We start from the raw sequence: 14,333 nt of genomic DNA on the forward strand, positions 1-14,333 counted from the left end.
AGGGACAGGAAGTGATGTGAAAAAAAGGACTATAAAAAGTCCTGAACTTCCTGTCCAAGGGACTTCTCCTTTGAACTTCTCCTTTGTGGTCCATCTTTGGATACTCTGTGTTGGTGAGCTGGACTGAAGGAGGAGACTCTTTCCTTGGATCCTGCTTGGATAAGCTTGCTGGATGAGTAGCTGGCCTTCCTTTCCTGGCTTCTGGAGAGATTGGTTCTGGAGATTCCTGCCTTTGCTTTGGAGGAGGCTATGTTGATGGAATTCTAGCTGAAGATCCCACTGGACTTCTGGCTTATGGATTACTGGGAAATCCATGTGGGGACAAGGGAAATGGGGAAGACCCTGCAGGGCAGAGTCTCACTTTACTAGAGAAGGGCTAGTAGGCTTGTTAAAATCTCTCTTTAGCTTCATTTTTCTACTTTCACTCTTTCTACCTCTTTGTAAATAAAGCTGCTAAAAGTCATTTTGACTTAATCTATATTTTTAAATTGGAGATCACAATATTACTTTAGAATTTTCATATTAGCATAAAAATTTAATTTAGATTCTTACAACTGTGAAAGAGAATTCTTTACTCTATTGTCTATCCTGAGTTAAAATTCACTAGATTGTGAAGACAGGATTAACTCTTCTTTGTCTACCTTTTGATTGAATCAACACAGCTTGAAGTAGGTGAAGAAGGTGAAAACCACTTTGTGAATTCACACCCTCAGAAATTCAATCAGTTAGGATAAGTATTCACCTCTCCAGAAGGTGAATTTTAGAAAATTCACACCCTTAGATGAGAAATTAAGCTTCAGAAGATGAGAAGTCAATCCCACAGACACTGCCCCCCTGTGCAGTGCTAGACAATTGGAAACTGTGATTGGCCCCTGTGAAGAGGGGAATGGACAACGTGCCACGATAAAAGCCATAAAATCCTTCAGCTTGACTGTCTTGGAGAAAAATAGTCTGAAGAGAGTATATCCTAGACATAGTCTTTGAGGGAGCTTTGCTGTAGACTGCAGCTTGGATTGTGGGCTTGGAGCTTGGCTTCAACTTAAACTCTGACACCTAGACTACTTTGTTGAGTGAGTGAAAGGCTGACTCCCTTCCTAGTTTCCTAAGAGATTAGCTTCCATCTTGGAGGAAGCCACATTTATTACTCACTACCAGCCTTCCTGCTTGAGAGCTAATTAATCTCTGCCTAGATTAAGATAGGATAGATATCTTTCTATCCCCTTCACATTTCTCGTCTTTATTGTTTTTTCTCTATTTTGTAAATAAATTTCTGACTCGAGATATAATAAATATTGGCGACCACAGAATTTCATAAAATTATTGGACAACCATTAATTTTCACCTTTACACAACACAAAGAGAAAAACATACAAATTCGCACAAATGACACAGATACATGCCAAAATCCATGCACATATAAAATACACAATGTTTCTATATACAACCACAAACATAGCTATGCACATACATACACAAAGGTCTACACCACAGAATATAAACATATCTATAAAGAAACACAGCCAAAAATTCAAACACACAAGGAACTTTCTCAATAGCCTTTCATAGCCATAATGAAGGCCAAAAACAAGGTCTGCTAAGTAAAGAGTCAAGAATAAGGATTTTATTGTTCCCCACAACTAAGATGGGTTTTTGGAGACTGCTTATATAGGTGAGGATAAATGTTTGTTGTCTGGTTACATTTTTGTGTTGGTTTACAAAGCTGGTGGATAAATCTAAATATACATGGTTATACAAATGCACACAGTGCATCTCTGTCTCTCTCTCTCTCTCTCTCACACACACACACACACACACACACACACACCTACCAAAACACAGACCAGGAGATAGGCACATTAGCTCTGAGTCCCAAGAGCAATACTTCTTCCTCTTTATTAAAATATTCAAAGTGATTTGGGCCTTCACACACATAAACATAGTTGGCATATGCTTATGTTATGTGATTTCAGGAACACTGGGAATGTCTCTTAGCCCAAAATATCCTATCTACTGTGAAGATTAAATTTAACTCTTCCCTGATTTTGAAAATGAAATTACTCTCCCCTGATTGTGAAGTTTGAATTGTAATCTCTGCCCATTTTTAAATTTAATCACCAAAAGTGTAAACATCCCACTTAATCATTAAGTGGGGGGTCTGTGACCCACGTGTGCAATAGTGGATGATGAATCAGAATCCACTGACTGCCTCCTGGGCAGTTCTAAGCAAGCCTCTAGACTATGATTTGTCCACGTAAAAAGTGGAGAAAGACACAGGAAGTGATGCAAAAGAAAAGTATCTTTAAAAGGGAGTTACAACTTCCTGAAGTAGTTCTACTGACAGTTCTTTCTTTTTTTTGAGTGGAGGCTGGTGGAGAAGCTACTGACTGGACCCAAGACGTGGAGAGCTGACTTCTTTTATATTGGATTTTCTGAAGAGACTAGCCTCAGGAGAGACTTCCCCAAGTCCTTGGCTTTGCTGAGGCCTAAGGACTAACTCTTCCTGTCTTGGTTGAGCCAGGGACTGGGAGTAAATTACTTAGTTCTTAGGTTAGATATCTTACCCTATACTCTCTCTGATTTTCTTACTTCACTCTATATTTTGTAAATAAATTGTAAATAAATCTCTTTTGGAATAAATTAATTTCCTGGTGATCCTATTTTAAATATAATGCAGTCTAACCTTTTAATATAATTAACACCTTTCCCCCTTATACTACCAAAGGCAGAATCTGAACTATTATCATTAGAGTTCAATCTTTGTTCTCCAGGTCTCCTTCTTTGAAATGAAGATATCATCTAGGAAGTTGGTACATTAACCTGCCATGACCATTAGCACAGATTAGTTTCTCTCTCAACTTGGAGAGCTAAGGAAAAGGTCCCAAGGGCCTGAAATTCAGGAAGACTTTCATATGAATTAATTGAGTGATTGGTTAAGAGGAAGGCACAAAAGAGCAGGGAATACAAAGGTACATAGAGAGGATGTGCACCATGTTGGTCATGCTCCAGCTGGGGCAGGGGAGAGGTAAATGATGCAAAGTACTCAATAACTTCATTGGACCAGTGGATGGATGGATGGATGGATGGATGGATGGATGGATGGATGGTGAATGGATAAGAACAGGCAGGATGATCATGGGGATATGTAATAAACTTTGCTCACTTTGTTCTGCAGAAGGCCAGTTCTATTCCCTCAAAAGAAACAATTAGAAGAGAGCATAATGAAAAGAGGATTAAATTTGGAGACAGAAGACCTCAGCTCTTCCATTAACAAGTTTTTATGTATGATTCTCAGTTTCTTCATCTGTAAAATGAGAGGGTTGGACAATGGTGATCTTTAAGATCCTTTTTTTCCAGCCTAGAGATTATATGAATCCTTAAAAATAGGATCAGCTACAACAACCTGGGCAACAAGCTGACTCCATGATGTCAGTCAGTTAATAAGCTTAAAAAAAAAAAACCCTTACTTTCCATCTTAGAATCAGTATTCATTCTAAAGCATGAGAGAGGTAAGGGCTGGGCAAAGGGGGGTAAGTGACTTGCCCAGGGTCACACAGCTGGGAAGTAAGTGAGGCCAGATTTGAACCTAAGACCTCATGTCTCCAGACCTCATTCTCAATCCACTGTGCGATCTAGATGCCCCCTAACAGAATTTGTTAAAGTGCTTACTTTCTAATATTTCTGATCAAAGGAAAGGCAAAAACTAGTCCCTGCTCTCAGAGTTCACATTCTAGTGGGGGAGACAACAGGCCCAAAACTGCGCCAACAAGACATATACAGTGTTAATGGAAGATAATGTTGGAGGGAAGACTCTACTTAAGCTATAGTTTCTCCTAACCCTTTGCAAAGGACTCTCTCCCCAAAAAAACAACAACCTCAAGAAGTACTAGATACTTACTGTCATCCCCAAACAGTGATTCATCTGAAAGCATGATGAAGGGTCTTATAGGAAAGAGCAGAGGTTGTTTCCCCCATGGAATTGAAACACATTGAGACTTCCCAAACTTTGGCTGGGGTTTAATTACCCCTTTGATTCCTGCTCAGAAGCCCAGATGCCTGCAGATGGTTCTTTGGAAAAGTCATAAAGAGAACAATAAACATCAGGAAAAGCTTGCGTCAGGATAAGGAGACGATAAAAATGCAGACTAGTGGGCTTAAGTTATGTCGCATGCATGTATACTCAATTATGATTTCCCCTACACTAAAATGGCTTTCCCCTCTGACTTCTGTCTCAGCCAATGTTGAGTAACCTGAACCAACTCAGACAAGAGGCAAGCGGGCTCTGAGGGACCCATTCCTAGAGCTCCTTAAGCATTAGCCTGAGAACAAATCAAAGTCAAAACCTTCTTTGTAAATAGGAAGAGAGTTCATTAAGCCTCATGGTGTTTGGGGAAACGAAAGAAATTTTTCCACATTCAGCTGAAATTCCATTCAACAATGATTTATCCAGTGTCTTCCTAGGCCCTATCTCCTTCACTGTATCACCTTTTCCACCTCTTCCTCTCCCTCAGTACCTGGATGGAAACACAGCTGGCTTCAGTCCTCCAAAAAGAGGTTAACAGCGAAGGCTTAGAAGACAGTTCCAGGACTTTAACTTAGTCTGGGTCACTGTGAATCATAAAAGGGGAATTATGGTTCTTTTTTTTTTTAAAGAAACTAGACATATTTTTCACTTCAGGGAGGATAAATAAGGTTAGGTGTCATAGAAAGAACACTTAAACTAGGGAGCCAGGACACCTGAGTGCTAGTCATATCTTTAACTGGCTGTATGACTTTTATCAAGTTGCTTCTCTACTATGGGTCTCAGTTTCCCCATAACTACAATGAAAGATTTGGATATTATTCTTTCTAGGGTCTCTTCCATTTCCATTTATGAGTTCTATGAGTTTTTTCTCTCAATGATCCAGACTCCAGACAAATAAATAGAAATCTCAGAGGATCGGGAAATCAGTTCATAGTAGAAGACGATGACTAAGGTGCAACAATATGGTGGAGGGTTGTCTTAGTCGACAAGCATTTATTAATCACCTATTATTATTATGTCAGACACTGAGCTAAAGTGCTCAAAAGACAAAGACAAAATGAATACAAAGACAAAAATGATACCATTCCCACTTTCAAGAAGCTTACATTGTAACAGGGGCAAAGGCACTCACCCATACAAGTGTAGATAGGATATGTACCAAAGGAATACCAGATAGTTTGAGAAGGGAGGACTCTAGCAGCTGAAGAGACTGAGAAAGAGCTTCCTGTAGGAAGGGGCACAAAAGCTGAATTCTGAAGGAAATCAGGCATTCAAAGACAGGGAAATAAGGAGAGACCTAAATTCAGTTCAACAAATAATTCAGTTCAGCAAATATTAACTATGTATCTCCTGTGTATAAGTCACTGTTAAGTTCAAGAGAAAAGAATTTTTTAAAATAGTCTCTGACCTCAAGGTATAGGCATTCTGCTTCATGGGAAATGAGGGCATCAAGATACATGGGAATGGGTACAGTTAGATAGCACAGTGGATACAGTGCCAGGACTGGAGTCAGGAGGAACTGGGTTCAGATCTGGCTTCAGATATTTCTTAGCTGTGGGACCCTGGGCAAGTTACTTAACCTACATTGCCTAGCCCTTACTACTCTTCTGTATTAGAATTGAAACTAAGAGAGAAAGTAAGGGTTAAAAAAAAAAAAAAGAAATGGGGAGGGGGAGTGTGGAGTGGGTCCAGTGCCATATTTGGAATCATAAGGACCTGAAATCAAATCCCACTGCAAGTACTCACTAGATGTAGGACCCTATGTATGGCCAAATCATTTTATCTCTTTCTGAAATAGTTTCTTCATCTATTTTTAAAATGGGAATAATAGAAGCACTTACTTCACAAATTATTGTGAGGATTAAATCAAATGAGATAAACATATTAAAAGTGCTTTTGAAAACCATAAAGCACTATATTCATTCATTCAACAAACTTTTATAAAGGACTTACTATATTCCAGGCACTGTGTAAAGGATGCAAAAAAGAGCAAAAGCCAATTCCTGCCTACAAGGAGCTTACAAACTAATGGGGGAGACAACTTGCAAGATAGAGACAGACATAGACAGACAAAAACAGACACAGACAGACAGACAGACAGACAAAGCAAGCTATTTATAGGGTAAATAAGAAATCATTTTTAAAAAGAAGACATTGGAATGAAGAGGGGTAAAGAAAGGCTTCCCACAGAAGATGGTATCTTAGTTGGGACTTAAGGAAGCCAGGGAGGTCCATAGTTGGAGGCATATAGATAGCTAATGAACATTTTATAGATTCTTGGTAATATTCAAGGTAAGACCATAGCTGAAGAGGGAGTTAGTCCAATGAACATTTTATAGATTCTTGGTAATATTCAAGGTAAGACCATAGCTGAAGAGGGAGTTAGTCCAACTATCTCATACAGGTGTGTGTTCTTTGGAAAGACTCCAAAAGCTCCTAATACAACTATTTTCAGTTGGACCAAACAGGGACCGAGTTGGAATTTTTAGGTCCCCATGACTGCTGAATTCTGAGCTTTGTTCTCTCCTGGGAGACCCAGGAAACCTCATAACCACACAGGAGGGTGTTCCACCAATTATAAGGGACGGGTAGTGGGTGGAGGATTCCATCATAATCAATTAACTGCTCCTAAAGGGAGGCTACCCAAACCCAGACATTGCAGTGACAACCAAAGTTGGACCCCCTCCATCCAGGAGACCTGGAAAATTCCCAAGAGGACAAGTCACTAAGCCAATGGAATTTCAAGAGAATGGTTGTCTTTTGTGCCCTCACCATGTGGTGGAACACACCTGGAATTCTCCAAGCAGTTTCTGCTACTCCTCCTTTAGACACTCCAGAGAAATAAAGGTTTATCTCCTACACAGATGGAGAGATGCCCAAATGCCTTCAGAATTAGTACAACTCTGGTTGCATGGGACAGGATTGTTCTATATAGTATAGAAACAGGAAGGGGTTGACAGAAGAAATTAAGTTGGGGGGACTTTTGCAAAAGAGACATTGAGGAGGTCAAAGAATCAGTCTAGTACACAAAGATTAGGCCCATAACGAACAACAGTGGTAAGAAACAGATGGCCCCTCTTCTCTCCATCTTCCTATACAGACTTTCTCCCAGCCATCTCATTGGGTGCCCCAAGTTCTAAATGGGCACTCTATAGCCCTGAAATACATAGGATGCCCTCTCCAGGAGGCAGGACTATAAGGAATTAATCTCAAAGTCACAGTTCAGAGAGGAAGGACAGTTGCCACCAGGTCTAGCCCTCAGCAAAACTGTTATTGCCAGGAAATGCTAGAGCTCTTCTTAGAGATCATTGAGGTCCAGAGAGGAAAAGAGAATTGCTCATAGTAGGACAATCTATAATTCACAGAGGTAGGACAAAAGCCCAGTGACCTGCCTCTAGGTAACATTTGTGGGTCTCTCCTCTACCTCCTTTCCTATAGGTCCCTTTCTTCCCAGCCCCTGCCAGCCTATGCCCCCCTGCCCCCACTTCAGGAAAGCCCTTTGAATCAAAACTTACCTTTGACCAGCCCAATTGCATGGTTATAATAAACTACTTAATCAGTCATGAAAAAGGGATGACAGGTTAAAGTGCTGTCTCTCCTCTCCCTACCTCACACACGTAATCCACCAGATTGTTTAGTCTAACTAGACAACTCCCTGACACAATGGAACACACCTCCAATGGCTTTTGCCTTTCCTTGTATCCCTTAGCACAACGCCTGGCATATAGTAGGTGCTTAATAAATGTTTATTGATTAATCGACTGACTGATTGACTGACTAGAGAGATATCTGAGGATGGAGAGAAACTTAGGCAGCAGCTATCTCAAGATCTTTACCTACCGTTTCCCCAGAATTTGGAGCCTGGAGGTCACCTCATTTTCCTGCTAAAAATCACAAGGAGCAAGATCACTTCCTACAGGCAGAGACTTGAGCCCTGTTTCCCATTTCAACTGAAAAATTAAAGGGGTCCCTCACAGCCACTGTCCATCCTATTGCCCAAGGCATCTTCTCTATCCAGATGCAGGAAGTTAGCAATGTCCTTAGATGCCTTAGGAGAGAAGGAATGACACATCCAGGAGGTAAAAAAAAACATTTAGTCCCGGGTAACAGTAAAGATTGGGTTGAAGGGGAGGGATTTTTTTCTTAAAGCTAAATTGGATCTTATCTTTTAGCACAAGAATTTAGAGGCAATATTCTATCTTCTGCAAGGGGAAACTGCTCCCTTTACCTCACCCTCACCCTAGCCTGTTTTGTCTGCAACTGAGTGACCAGACCCTCCACAGACTCAACCTCCTAATCTTTCTATCAGATGGCCAGTCTCAGCTCGGGCTGTGACCTGGCTAAAAGGATTATCCCAACATCCAAACATCATCTCTCCTTGCCTGAGCCTGAATGGACAAAAATCAGCCCCTAGCTATAGTCACCTAGCATCTTCCAGGCATATTACCTTTCAAATCAGAATTTTGGATGAGGAAGGGGAATGTTAGGGTGCCTTTTTAAGGATAAATCAAAGTGGGGGCAGCTAAGTAGCTCAGTGAATTGAGAGCCAGCCTGGAGATGGGAGGTCCTGGGTTCAACTCTGATTTCAAATCCTTTTCAGCTGTCTGACCCTTTGCAAGTTACTAAGCCCCCATTGCCTAGCCCTTACTGCTCTTCTGCCTTGGAATCAATTGACTCTAAGACAGAAGGTTAAGGTTTTTAAAAAAATGAAAGACTGAATGAATCAAAGTTCCAAGAGTCTAAAAGGTGTTGAAGGACCCCAAGTCTGTCCAGGACTCAGCTAGCTCTCTTACCTCCTAAATTGCCTCTTCTCATCCCACCCCCAAACGCTTGTCTTCCATAGCTCCTTCCATAGCAGATGCTCTCAGGAGATGTGCCCATATATATGCCAGGAAGTAAGATGGGCCATTTAATGTCTGATAGTCCCCCAAAAGACCTTCCCCTTGCCACCCCCCCCCCCAGGTTCTATCTCCACAGCTAAATCTAAAGCCCTACAGAACTGGCAAAGTAGGCAGAGAAATTCTGCTCAGAGGCACCAGAAGACCAAAAGAAGAATCATAGGCTAGCCTCTCCTCCTGGAATGAAGGCATGGCCACCCCCACAAACTATCCAGAACCCTGCTCACCCTATCTATACAGCCCATCAGATCTCTCTCCTAAGTGTGGCTGCTTGGCTCCAAACATTGCTATCCCAATCTTGCCTGTCTGGGTAGAATAGAAACTACTGCCCCATTATCAAGGACCCTCAACCTTTGCAGGATCCTGAGAACCAGCCAAAGCTTTCCCTGTAGTGTGCCAGTCGATACAAATACTATCAGGCGATAGAGGCCGAATCACCCTGCCTCCTGTGGCCTTGAGGGCATTTCAGAGAGCCAAGGGGTGTTATCAGCTCCTTCTTTCTCTCCTGGGGCACAAGGAGAGGGTATGTGGTCTCAGCACAGAGCTCTAGTCATAATGTTCTTTTGAAAGGAGGGCCAGAGGGGAGCTGAAAGGGAGATAAATCCCAGGTGGAGATAGGGAGTTCAAGGGACCCAAATGTCAGTTTTGATAAAGGGGAATGAAGGGAGGAAGAAGGACTATTTGCACTAATAAATCCTACCCCTAATTTATTCTACTGAAATGGAAAGGTATTGGGGCTGAGTGATGGAGGAAGAGTTTGTCATTTATAAGTAAGGAAGATGAGAGCTAGGCTTTTGAATATCTTTTTCAAAAGGCTCAGTGGATGGAGAGCCAGGCTTGGAGATGGAAGATCCTGGGTTCAAATCTAACCTTGGATACTTCCTAGTTCTAAGACCCTGGACAAGTCACTTAATCCCATTGCCTAGCCCTTACCGCTCTGCTGCCTTGGAACCGATATATAGTATTGATTCTAAGATGGAAGGTACGAGTTTTGATTAGAAAAAAAAATGGAGACAAATAGAATTTTATTCATTTAGTCTGAGAGAGTAGACTGGGGCAGAGAATGGCTGTGTGATTCCCCAAGACAAGGTAGGTGCTCAGAGAACCCAGCTTCCCTGCTCCCCAGAACAGGGGTCCTCCACTCCCTAATGTAAGTCTTCTCCGAGCAGGAACCGAGCAGTGATAGCTAGGAAGGGTCTTCCAGATTAGAAGCAATGTGGCAGAGTAGGAAACGCCCAGGGTTATAAGCCCAAATCTCCTGGATCCTGGTCTTGGCTTTGCCATTCACTCAGTTACCTACAGCCTTGGACAAGTCACTAAGCACTCTGGGTTCCAGTTTCCTCACCTGTTGAACATACAGCAATACCTGCAGGCTCACTACTCTCCCAGGGGTGTTAGAAGGATGGAATGAGATCATGGAAGGGAAATGAAAAAGCTATACAAAGACCCAAGGCCTCGGTGCCAACGCAGCTGCTGTAAGAAGCAGATGATGGGAGGTGAACTCCTGCAGGCCTTCTAGTCAAGGCCAAAAAGTTGAGTCTGATTATTCTCTAATTGTTTCATTAAGTGTCAGCCTTATCTCCGCAACTAGCTTATAATTATAGCCTCTCCCAGACTGTTCTGAGTTGTTTCTGGTGTCCCCAGCTAAGCACAACAACTTAGAGATCTCTGATTTCAGCTGGTCCTCTCCTCCCACCATGCCAGCCCCAGCCCCAGAGCTGGCACATGGGCCAGCTGCTCAGCTCAGCCTGACCGGGGTCTGCTACTTACCAGTGGGAGCCCCCAGTGGTCAGGAAGGTGAGTGGACATCCAGGTCTCCCATGTAGCAATGAAAATGCCCTCGAGCCCCAAACCTGAGAGGAATCAGCCAGGGGCAGTCTGTCCTACTTGAACATATTTGTTGATTCAATCCTGAATCTTCTCTGTAGACCAGAAGCTCTTAACCTGGGTAGGGGTACTTTTGGGGGGGGAAACCCTATCTTTTAATAAACTATTCCAATAGAAGTAGTCTCCTTTGTAATCCTGGGTATTTTACACATTTAAAAACATTATTCTGGGAAAGGGATACAGAGTTTTCCAGATTTCCAAAGGGGTCCACAACAGCAGAAACAACAAAAGTTAAGAACCTCTGGGGTTTTTATGGGCACTCAGGGCCAAAAAACGTCATGGCCTGGTGGTGGCCAGTCCCTTAGCAGTGAGCCTCAGATGCTTACTGGTCCTCATGCTACAGACATAAGCTTATCAATGGGCCCATTTATCACAGCCATTACTCTGTGCAGACCCTCATCAGCTCCAGCCTGGAACACTGCAAAAGCCTCATGATCTATCTCCCCATCCCAAGTCTCTTCTCACTCCAGCCCAGCCTCAATTCAGCTGCTGATGTGACTTCCCTAAAGTTTAGGTTTAATCATATCACTAGGCACCCTGAATAGAGCCCTGGATCTAGACTCAAGAAGACGAGTTCAAATCTGGCCTCAAATATTTGCTAGTTACTGTAAAATAGAGATAGTAAGCGCACCTCATTTCCTAGGGCTACTGTGAGGATAAAATGAAATATTTGCAAAGCACTTCATAAAATTTAGATTTATCTAAATGCTAGTTATTATTATTCTGTCTTTCGTCTTTCTCTCCTCTCTCTGTCTCTCTGTCCTCTCTCTCTCCTGGCTCTGTCTCTGTCTCTGTCTCTCTTCTCTCTTCTTTCTCTCATTCTTAATCTTGCTCTCTTCTATCTCTCTGTTTCTGTCTCTCCTGTCTCTCTCCTCTCTCTGTCTCTCTCTCTCTCTGTGTCTCTCTCTTTCTCTGTCTTGGTCTGTCTATATCTCACGCCCACACTCATTCTACCCGACAAACATCAGTGACTCCCTATTACTTCCAGATCAAATAAAAACTTCTCTAATAAGAATTTAAAGACCTTTGTTTCCTGATTCCTTCCTGCCTATCCAGGCTTCTTACATCATACTTCCCTTCTCTCTATGAGCCAGTCACACTGGCCTTGCTCTCTCTTGTACCCAGGGCTCCATCTCCAGACTCCATGCCTTATCACTGATGGCCAGTCCAGCCCCAACCACCTATCCAAAGTTCCCCTCTTTACCTGGACCTTCTAGCTTCCTTCAAAACTTAGCTCAAATTCCACAATTTGTAAGAAACTTTTCCTGGCACCCACCCCCTACACACACACACACACACACACACACACACACACACACACACACACACACTTCCAGTTTCTGTCTCTTCCTTTTAAGATTCCCTTCCATTTAAAAGACCTGTACAAGAATATTCATAGCTGCGCTCTTTGAGGTGGCCAAAAACTGGAAAATGAGGGGATGCCCATCAATTGGGGAATGGCTGAACAAACTGTGGTATATGTTGGTGATGGAATACTATTGTGCTCAAAGGAATAATAAAGTGGAGGAATTCCATGGAGTCTGGAACAACCTCCAGGAAGTGATGCAGAGCGAGAGGAGCAGAACCAGGAAAACATTGTACACAGAGATTGATACACTGTGGTACAATCAAAGGTAATGGACTTTTCCAGGCAATGCAATGTCTCTGAACAATCTGCAGGGATCTAAAAAATACTATCCACAAGCAGAGGATAAACTGTGGGAGTAAAAACACCGATGAAAAGCAACTGCTTGACTACAGGGGCTGAGAGGAAATGACTGAGGGGAGACTCTAAATGAACACTCTAGTGCAAATACCAACAACATGGAAATGGGTTCGAACCAAGAACACATGTGAAACCCAGTGGAATTGTGCGCCAGCTATGGGAGAAGTGGTGGGAGGGGGGCGGGGGGAGGAAAAGATAATGATCATTGTTTCCAATGAATAATGTTTGTAAATAACAAAAAAAATAATGTTTAAAAAGTAAAAAAAAAAGATTCCCTTCCATTTACCTGGAATATATCTTGTATGCGCATTTTATTTTGCATATCCCATGAAAATGCATGTTTTTGAGGGTAAGGACTGTTTAGTACTTAGCATAGACCTGGGAATGTAATTGTTGTTGTTCATTCATTTCACACTCCTACTGGCCTAATTTGTGGTTTTCTTGGCAAAGATGATGGAATAGTTGGTCATTTCCTTCTCCAGCTCATTTGACAGATGAGGAAACTGAGGTAAACAAAGTTAAGTGACTTGCCCAGGGTCACATAGCTAGTAAGTGTCTGAGGCCAGATTTGAACTCATATCCTCCTGACTCCAGATCCAGCTCTCTATTGACGATACCATCTGGCTGCCCCTTGGCACACAATAAGTGCTTAATAAATGTTTATTGATTGACTGACTGTACTTAAAGTTAGCTTCATTGGACTTTTCAGAGTTTGTACCCTGATGGCATAGCCTGTGAAAATCCAGGTCACTTCCATACTGCAATGAGGCAACAGAGTAGTAAATGAGAGAAACTGGGCAGCTCTCCCCATTCTGGAGGCTCCCTCTCTAATCCATCCTCCAGATGGATGCTAAATGACTTTCCTAAGGCAAAGATCTGGCCGGGTCATTCCTCTACTCAGCAAACTCCAGTAACCTGCAGGTGCCTCTAACATCAAAGATCCATTTCTCAGTTTACTATTTAAAGTCATTCCCAACCTCGCCTCGCCATCCCTTCCAGTCTTCTTGTACGCCTTACTCCCCTCTACCTACTCAATGTTCTGGGCACACTGCCTTTCTTGCCACTCCTCACACTCTACACTATCAATGGTTTCCATGGTTTTGTATTGATTTTCCCTGTGTCTAGAATGTAGTTCCTCCTCACCTCCACTTCTTCAAAGTTCTTCTTCCCCTTACAATTCAAGTCCTATCTTCTAAAGGAAGCGGCTGACCACCTTTTCCCTCAAAATTACCTTGGAGGGCAACCCATTTAGGGGCCACTTGAACTATAGGGCTATATCCCAGAAGGGCAGCTATTACCCAGGGTTCAAAGGAATTCTGTGAATCTATTCTCCAACAACTACAGTTTACCTTTAATAGTGTTCTTGCCTTTAAAAGCTAGCCAGTAGGAAAAGCTAGGAGGTAAGACAATTAGGTAGCTCAATGAATAGAGAACCAGGCCTGGAGATAGGCAGTCCTGGGTTCAGATTTGACCTCAGAGACTTCCTAGCTGTGTGATCCTGGACAAGTCACGTAAACCCAGTTACCTAGTTCTTACTGCTCTTTTGACTTGGAACTGATACTTAACATATAGACAGAAGGTAAAGGTTTGAGTTTGGGGGTTTTTAACTTAATTTAAAGTTTTTTAATTAAAAAAAAAAGGCGAGGCACCACAATGGATTCCAAGCACTGGGCTTGGAATCAGGAAGACTCATCCTCATGAGTTTATATCTAATTTCAGACATTTACTAGCTGTGTAACTCTGGGCAAGTCACCTCACCCTGTTTGCCTCAGTTTCCTCATCTATAAAATGATCTGGAAAA

The sequence above is a fragment of the Monodelphis domestica genome, chromosome 4 (assembly GCF_027887165.1).
Source record: "Monodelphis domestica isolate mMonDom1 chromosome 4, mMonDom1.pri, whole genome shotgun sequence".
Classification (NCBI taxonomy): domain Eukaryota; kingdom Metazoa; phylum Chordata; class Mammalia; order Didelphimorphia; family Didelphidae; genus Monodelphis; species Monodelphis domestica.